This window comes from Aythya ferina, assembly GCF_964211825.1.
Source record: "Aythya ferina genome assembly, chromosome: 4".
In the NCBI taxonomy this organism is placed as follows: Eukaryota; Metazoa; Chordata; class Aves; order Anseriformes; family Anatidae; genus Aythya; species Aythya ferina.
In genome coordinates this window covers 51787189-51796540 of record NC_140300.1, presented here as the reverse complement: position 1 = coordinate 51796540, position 9352 = coordinate 51787189, and the positions used below count along the sequence as shown (strand labels likewise).

Below are 9352 nucleotides of genomic sequence, written 5' to 3'. Positions count from 1 at the left end.
AATGAGAGCAGAAGTAAGTGGAAGCAATAAAGAAATGGTATTTTGTAAAAGATCCCACGTGAAACAAAATTGGTCCAAGTTGCCATATCTAGCTGACATTTTTTTCTCTGTAATAAGTACTGTACTTTTTTTTTTTCTTTCTACACTTACAGATTAGTAGAGGCTCAATATTCTTCCAAATAGATGAGCTGTTGAAATGAGATACAGCCTTAATTGTAGGCTTTATGAAGTAGATGGGAACAGTTGAATTCACATCCAACCTCAGGAGACACATATTAACTAAAGAAACTATGCAAAATAATAAGGGAAGTGGAGAACAGCTTGCAAGAAAAGAAAGCAGGTGAAAGAAAGTAGGGAAAACTCATATTAGTGCTGTTCAGCTGCGGGGAAAAAAACAGGCTGAAAATCTTTTTTTTTTTTTTCCCCAGCACATTTTAGAATTGTCTTTCAAGTCAATTCCTTCATTTTGCAGTGAAAACCACTGAAGCACTACCTAGGTTCAAGCTTCCTAACATTTATCCTTTAGTAGGCAAAGGTGTTCCCAATAAACTAACACCAAAGTATGTTAATGGTAAGGACAATGCTATGCTATGGGAACAGTCCCAGCGCATAAATTAAAAATCTTTCTTCTCCGCGTGTCATTTTTGTGTTATGATTTGTCTTTCTAAGTATGGAGAGACATGGCACTATGAATTAGATACAGCATAGACTGACAAAACAAAAACAACAAATGGACTTTAACAAAGGAGACTGTTCAAAGTATGTCATATTTCAGCCACACAGCCATTTCAAAACTTATTCTAGAAGTGAATTGGCTGCCTCACTCTTTTCATATGCTATTAGCTTCACAGGCAGCAATCAGAAGTCCAAGGAAAAGATCTTAAGGTGTGCAATGACTGGTTCTTGAAACTTTCATTGCACCGTGTATCAGTGCTGCAGATTTTTATTTTTTTTTTAATTATTATAAATTGTAGTTTCTGTTAACTGGTGCTGTCAGTAAAATAAACACTTTTTCAAGTGATACAATTGAAACAGTCCTGCCTTCTCTAAATTCAGATGATTCTTCTCCTATACCATCTCCCTGCCATACAATGCTCCGAAACATGATAAAACCCAGAAAAAGCCAAGCCATTGACATACTGTAAAATATGCCCTTAAAGCTGTGGTACTTGAAACTTGTTTGGCCCACATCTCAAGCATGGCTCAGTTAGGCAAAGCTGGTGATTCTGTGCAGAACATTCCCTTCTGTGTTTCAAACTCAACACTTGCAAATAGGTCTGCTTTTTGACACTTCAGTGATGTTAATGTTTCTATTTTCTCTAGCCTCATTGCACATAGATGACATAATGGATTTCATTCAGCCTTATACAAATGATCATGCACACGCTGAAAGTGAATGCCACGTCCTAGATTTTGAGAGGTTTGTTTAGCTTGTCTCAGCTCATTTGTGATGCACATTTTCTGCAATAAACTGTCATCAGTTGGACCACCAGAATACAGTGAAAAATAAACTCTTCCGGATGCTTCTATGGAAAAGCGTACTGTTTGATAGGTATTTTTGTCTTAATAGGTAATTTGTCTTAATAATAAACAAAAACAAAACAAAACAAACAAACAAAAAACTTTAATGTGACATGTAATCACCAACCTGAGATTAGCAAGAACCCAAGTTAACTTCTGGTGTAATTTGTATTAACTTCTTAACTGGTAGATTTTATAGACACTTCCCATTATCATCCAGTGAAAATAATAAATTAGTCATCAACTGACATTCCAGTTCTACCTAAGGATATAATTTTTGTCATGATAAAACTGAAAGGGAATTACAGAAATGGTCATAAATCAGAGAGTCTAGTAGTCTAGTATCCTGTGTGTTTGCAAAGTGGAACATAAACTCAGATTAAACATCAATATTCTAACACAGGCACTTACTTTCACTCAACTATGTATGTTCTTCAAAGGTAGTTTTCAGTTTTCCCCATTGTATTTTGTATTCCTTATTTAAAACTAAAAAGAAAAAAAAAAAAAAAAAAAAAAAAAAGAATATTTTATAAGTATGTTTGAAGACTGATAAAGACAGATAATGTAAAACTTCCAAAGCCACCAGGGAAATTATAGTTCCAAACTGTCATTCACAGCAACACAAATCCTGCATCTAAATCACTTAAAATTATCTGAAAAAAAAAATACAAATTGATGTATAAATAACAATTATTCTCTTGATGAGATAGAATTTGTTATATATTATTGCACTAATCTAAACATATCTAATGCAAAAGCAAGTCTTTGTGATGAACTATGTTCATATTTTTCAGTATAATAATTGGCTGCATTTGATCTGGAGCCATTCAGAACCTCTGTCAGTGCTGTCACTGGCTAATTGAGTTTTGGGATGGTAGTAATTTAGGAACTCTGAATTTCCATTTTTGTTTTTACTGCTCAAAGGATTCCAAGTCCAAGACTAGAAAAGCAAGCGAGCAAGCAAGCAAACAAACAAACAAACAAAATGTTTAAACAAACCGAAACACCCCACAATATAAATAAATAAAACTGTTTCTTTTTCTCTCTAAAGAGTGTATAAAACATATTTATCTCTTGGGAAGAGTATGAAAGCACATATGAAGCCAGAAAAAAATGGGTGATTACTTATTTTCCCACAGGCTTCCAACAGTTTTTTGGAAAACTGGGAAGAAATACTCTCCCAGGACTCTTAGGTATTGTACAGTCAGTCATATTTAATTCTTGAAATTTGGGGTAATTCTAAGTCATTCAATTAATACTGAAATGTCTGTTTTCAGAGAGTGGGAAAAGTTATTTGGAACTATTAGTGCTTAGATAGTGAGTTTAAAAAAAAAAAAATCATTAAAAATCAGCTTTTTATTATGAGGTCACCCTGCTGGGCAGCTGAACTCCACCACATCTGCTCACTCACTCACCTTCCGAAAGGGAAGAGGGGGAGAAAAGAAGGTTGGAAATAAAGCAAAAATAAGAAAAAAGGAAAGAGAAAGGAAAAGGGAAAGGAAAAGGGAAAAAAGATATATTGTCACCTATGTGCTAAGCTATCTTCTGCATGTTAGAAATAACATTCAACTTATCCAAACACCACCAGAAAAGTATCAAGCCCAAACATTTTAATCCTGAGATATTTTTTCTTAATTGCACTGTTACTTACATTGGATTTCTTTACATTTTGAGCTTTTCTTCAAGGGAAAATGCCTGTTTTCCATGCAGCCTTCCCCTAAGACTTTAAACATATTTCAGAATGAGAATTTCAGGATTTTGAATTTAGGAAAGTTACTGAGAAAATATTCCTAGCTTTGATTATATGTTAGCCATTGCAATAATGGAAATATCTGCTAGAACGCTTACAGGTTCCCAGTAAGTGAAGGTCCATCCTGAAATATGACTGTAGAAAAGCACTTGCACCACAAGAACATCTGGACAGTGTCATATCACTGCATTATAAGAAAGAACCGGTATTAATTCCAATTGCATTCTAAACATGCTAGACGCTCTAAGTATGCTGTAAATTCCAGATAACTGCTGGTGGTTTTCATTTAGAAAACATCTGGAAGCACCTTGCCACAGAGGTTATCTGTTTGTTTTTCAAAAGGACAGCATTTATCAAACACATTGAATTTGCCATGGTAATAAGAAATTAACAAATTTCACTGATGTGTGTAGTTTTTAAGTTACATTGTCCATCAAGTTATTTTTAGCCTTCTGAATGTATCTATGAGATTACAGTTTTACAACAGATCATGTGGAGGAAGATTCTTGTCTTATTGATGTAGTGTATCATCATACGCCACAGGATTTTTTTGCAGTATGATGGGATCAATAGCAGACCAAACTGCTAGCTATTCTATTAGAATTTGACCCTTTATCTACAGATTTAATGTTGAATTACTGAAGATAAATGAGCATGGAGAACCACATCCATGTTTTAATTATTTGTAATAACCATGAGTGACAATGAGCAGTGTTTCATGATGAGAAACAGCAGCAGTCTACAGGGAGAATGCATTCTCTCCTAACCCACAGTGCTTGCCATCACAGGTAAGTTTGCTAATCATATAAACATAGAATCATTTAGGTTGGAAAAAACCTTCAAGACCATCCAGTCCAACAATCAAGCTGACTTACTGAATCCCATCAGTAAATCATGTCCCTTTGTGCCATGTCCACAAATTTCTTTAATAACCCCAGGGATGGGGACTTCCCTGGGCAGCCCATTCCAATGCTTGATCACCCTCTCTGTGAAGAAATTCTTCTTGATATCCAATCTAAATCTTCCCTGGTGCAAGCTGAGATCATTTCCTCGAATTCTATCACTTGTTACCTGAGAAAAGATACTAACACCCATCTCACTGCAACTTTATTTCAGGAAGCTGTTTCAATACTCATATAATATTAATAAAAACAATACGTTTATTTTAATGTCACTGAAAAAAATGAGTTTAAAATTATGTGAGTAAATATATATAGTATTAGGATGAACTCTAAACTTTTTAAAGATAATGGTATGATCTATGGAGAGTTACAGATTCAGTGTTTTATTCCAGAATTCCCCCTCTATCTTATAATGATCACAACGAATGGCAATGAAGGAGCTGCTGATAAAAGAGATTTGTGGTAACGCTGCTTCTCACATGATAGATTACTGGGGCTTGGAAATTGACAGTGACTCATGAATTTGTGTTGTAAAAAGGAAGAGCCATATATTTTTACACACTGGAACTGAAGTTTTGAACTTAAACTACAAGATAATCTTAACTAAGTCATCAGCCCACATTCCATGAATCCTTTGCAAGAAAACTAGAGCAACTAATACCTCTTCACAAAGACCTAAACTAAGTGAACTACATGCAGGTGTTCTCTGGCTAGAAACCAGTCGGGCAAAGGATTCCATTGTCTTTCTAATCTCTAGAGTTACACAGCAAAAATATGTACTAGAAATTTGGTTTTCAGCACTCAGATATTTGGCTGCATGTGGTCTTTTGAACACTGCAGTGTAGCATAACTTATCTGAATGAATCTTAGGTTGTTATTGCAGCAAATGACCCCATGTCAGGTCAGTGCAAATAAGAAAAAGCTTGGCTGGTCTTAACCTAGAAAACTATAAAATATGTCAAATGGATGTATCTCAAGTGTGTGATAAAAATGCATCTTCGCTGCCTCTAGCAGTATTGTATCTGACCTCAGAGCATTATAGAAGAGAGACCATATTGAATGCTTTCATTTCCACATAAAATGCTGATCATGATAGTTCAGACATGCCAGATGGCAGTAGTAATGATAAATGGTGTTGATGCCTCAGGAGAAATGAGCTAGTAAAGTTATATTATGTTCAGTTGGGATTTTAACCATGTAATATAGTTAAAACTGTTATTCTCCTGCAAAACGATACAACTCATATTTCAGTACCATGTCATATATGGGGGAAAAATTCCTGTCATCATATGCTGCTGTGAAAAGTAGATTTTTCCATGTCACAGCAAAACAACCCGACACACAGTATATATAATATTTACTTATATATGTATATATGAAATGATGAACCACCTGTATATGAAAATCCATCAATACTATTTCTTGTTTTTTCCGTATGTAGATATAGCACAATATATCTGGATACAGGGAATAATAAAACAGTGTGATATTAGATAAGACTTACCTCATGTGTGTAATGGGTCCTTTCTTCCTTTCTGAAATTACAGTTAACAGTTTAACTATTACTAAAAGATGTTTTAAGAAATTTTACTGATCTAGACAAAATGTATTTCTTCTCCGAAGTGGCAGCACTATAGGACTTTCCCTTTAATGTCCGAGTTTTTTTTAGAAGTTTTTAGAAGTTTTTATACTCTACCCTGCAAGCAGATGTCTGTCTGTTCCCACATAACCAAGGACTCTAAAGGTTGGAGCTAAACTGCAGAAATATCCCATGCTCCAGTTGTATTTCTAGGACTTAGATCCCTTTACTAGTGAAATGTCTGCACATTTATTATATATATATTTTTTAACTAGACTACCTTCCATTGGTGGCATTCTCTTGATGTTCCACCATGCAAGTACATACCAGAGAATGTATTGGGAAGTTAGAAACTGCATAGCTGTTATGAGCATTATTTTTCAGTTCTTCATTTTAGTGTAACGGTCAGAATTCTCTTTCCCTGAAAATCAGGTGGTTTTTTTGGTCACATACAGAGCTACTATTACTTTTTTTTTTTCTTTTTGTGGGTGTGTCTGAGTTAACTCAAGACTGTGCATATTATAAATTTGTTCTTAAAAAGGGAGGTGCAGCAATTGTAATGGAGGCTTTTATATCTAGGTCAATGAGGAGCAATTGCACCTTACTAAAAATTAAAAAGTGTTGTTGATGGAAAGGTGACATTACATTCAGGAAATATATAGTGTTAATAATGCCATACATACTTGCTGTACATACTAAAGAAGAAAGAAAATGAGGTATGTTACATCCTGCATTGTCTGTAAATCCAAAAAGAACAGAGATGCAACGTGAGCCCTGACTTGTCATTATTTTGTGCATACTGCTCACACTCTTTGTCCTATGGCAACTTGGATTTAATTTCCTTTGTCTGACTTTTTAAATTTAATTTTATTAATTAGAAGGCAGCCAAATTTAGACAAAGTATTATTACAAAGGTCTATAAGAAATAAGACAGTAGAAAAGTCTATCATGCAAAGATTAATTTGTCCAATTTCAAAATGTATATTGCTATATTTTATAGCTGACAGGTGATCATGGGCAGATGGTCATTACAATTTATCACAGCAGAAAGCTGTTAAAAATGACAATATGGGCAGGTATAAAATTATATGAAGTATAAGTTACAGAAGACAATTCTGAAACTCCAGTAACTAAACTCCTAAAGTTTCAATCATCAGAAGAACTTAATCCAAAAGCCAATTATAATTTTCAAAGAGTTGGAAAAAATTAGGCTGCTGAGGGAAAAAAAAAAAATCATTAGCAGTCAAATTTCATTTTCTCTTCCTCCTACTCACCAAAATTTACACTTTCCGACACTGGGATTTTGTAAAAGTGTTTTACATCACCTTTTTTGTTTTGGTGCTCTTGACAGTTATTTGAAGACAGGGAGAATGGATACCCAATCCCAATTTGTGCTTTTGAAAATCTCTCTCTCCACTTCTGCAACCTTATCATTTATAAACAGCAGCCACATATTATTTTTAAGTGGAAAAGAAACGTTCTTTGGCACTGATCAGCCTTGAGTGAACTTTTATAGCAGACTTATAAATTTCTCCATAGCAGGATTTATAATGGAATTGCTTGAAGTACTTTGACTCTAGTGTACTAGCTGGCACACTAGACACTACTGAACGGATCCTTGTTATAAACTAACAAAGGAGTTTGAAATTTTTCTTCCCTATTGCTGCTAGCATTGCTTATTTCATTTATTTTTGAATCACACCACAATTCTACAAGCAAAGATTCGTATGTTTGGATATTATGCTTTTTTCCCTTAGGCTTTTCTGGGCTCCATTTGGTCACTGTTATAAGATTGAGAGTTTAAGATCATAAGCTTTTGAAGGTCAGGCGGTATTGACTATAGGATTCAACATCTAGCCCAGAGGAACCATTGATCAGAATATACTCGACAGGTGCCATTGTAATAGAAATACAGTTAGAGTATCCATTTTACACACTACGATATGCAGAGTGAGCAAGGGTATAAAGAACTTTCTGGCATCTTCTTCTAGGGTTACTTTACCTTGCCTTTCAAAAGTGAACAAATCTGTCCTTCTGAAGGGGCAATATTTACAGGAGCCAAGTGGAAAAGCTGTTTCTGGCAGGAGAAGTAGTGTCCAGAGGGGGGAATAGCGAGCAGAGGGGAAAGAAATACAAAAAACTTTCTAAACTTTGCTTTAGTTTATTGGCAGAGTTTCTAAATGATCTTCAAGATCTGCCATTTTGAAGTTAAACCAAGAACTTAGGTAGGCAATACAGAGTCCTAGTGAAAAAATATGTACTAAGCAAATGGTCTTAACAGAATCACGCAGAATTGTCTAGGCTGGAAGAGACCTCAAGATCATCGAGTCCAACCTCTGACCTAACACTAACAAGTCCTCCACTAAACCATATCGCTAAGTTCAACATCTAAACGTCTTTTAAAAACCTCCAGGGATGGTGACTCCACCACTTCCCTGGGCAGCCCGTTCCAATGCCTCACAACCTTCTCAGTAAAGAAGTTCTTCCTAATATCCAACCTAAAACACCCCTGGTGCAACTTTAGCCTGTTCCCCCTCATCCTATCACCAGGCACGTGGGAGAACAGACCAACCCCCACCTCACTACAGCCTCTTTTAATATACTCATAAAGAGCGATAAGGTCGCCCCTGAGCCTCCTCTTCTCCAGGCTGAACAAACCCAGCTCCCTCAGCTGCTCCTCACAGGACTTGTTCTCCAGACCCCTCACCAGCTTTGTTGCCCTTCTCTGGACTCTTTCAAGCACCTCGATGTCCATCTTGTAGCGAGAGGCCCAAAACTGAACACAGTGCTAGAGGTGCAGCCTCACCAGAGCTGAGTACAGGGGGACAATCACCTCCCTAGACCTGCTGGCCACACTGCTTCTTATGCAAGCCAGGATGCCGTTGGCCTTCTTGGCCACCTGAGCACACTGCTGGCTCATATTCAGCTGACTATCCACCAATACTCCCAGGTCCTTCTCTGCCTGGCAGCTTTCCAACCATTCCTCTCCCAGTCTGTAGCTCTGCTTGGGGTTATTGCGCCCCAGGTGCAGGACCCGGCACTTGGCCTTGTTGAACTTCATGCAGTTGACCTCAGCCCACCGGTCCAGCATATCCAGATCCTCCTGCAGAGCCTTTCTACCCTCGAGCAGATTGACACATGCACCTAACTTGGTGTCATTTCTTTATACTTTAGTATTCCCACAAAACACACATAACCAGTACCGAGGACTTTCCCACTGAAGTCAAAATGAGATAAACCAGGGCATAAATTGGCCACATTACAAAGTAAGTTCAAGAATGACTTTGTCTCTGGCTAGGAAAGGGACTAGTCTTGCAGCAAAGCATAACCCAGTCTAGCTGTTTTCAGCTGAGCTTTCAAATTAGGCTGATAAAGCTGATTGTTGCATGCTTTGTCTGCAGGAGTACAAAGCAAAATCTTTTCAATATTAAAAAACTTGCTTTAAGACCTTGTAATTCTCATTTTAGAAGTATTACAATATTACTAACATACATACATACTCCTTAAATCTTTTTTTTTTTTTTTTTTTTTTTTTTTTTTTTTTTTTAATGCATATCTTGGCATTTCTTTGCATTTTGATTCAGGTTCTGTCCAGTGAGT

General features: G+C 36.3%; 1 long non-coding RNA gene across 1 annotated transcript in view; it reads right to left on the bottom strand.

Moving 5' to 3' along the window:
- Nucleotides 1-5688: 5688 nt before the first annotated feature.
- The window catches only part of LOC311436591, a 46186-nt gene continuing 42522 nt past the window's right edge, over nt 5689-9352 (bottom strand). Inside the window, exon 4 of the long non-coding RNA XR_014692958.1 lies at nt 5689-5708. This is a non-coding gene — a long non-coding RNA (uncharacterized lncRNA). The remainder of the gene's footprint in view (nt 5709-9352) is intronic.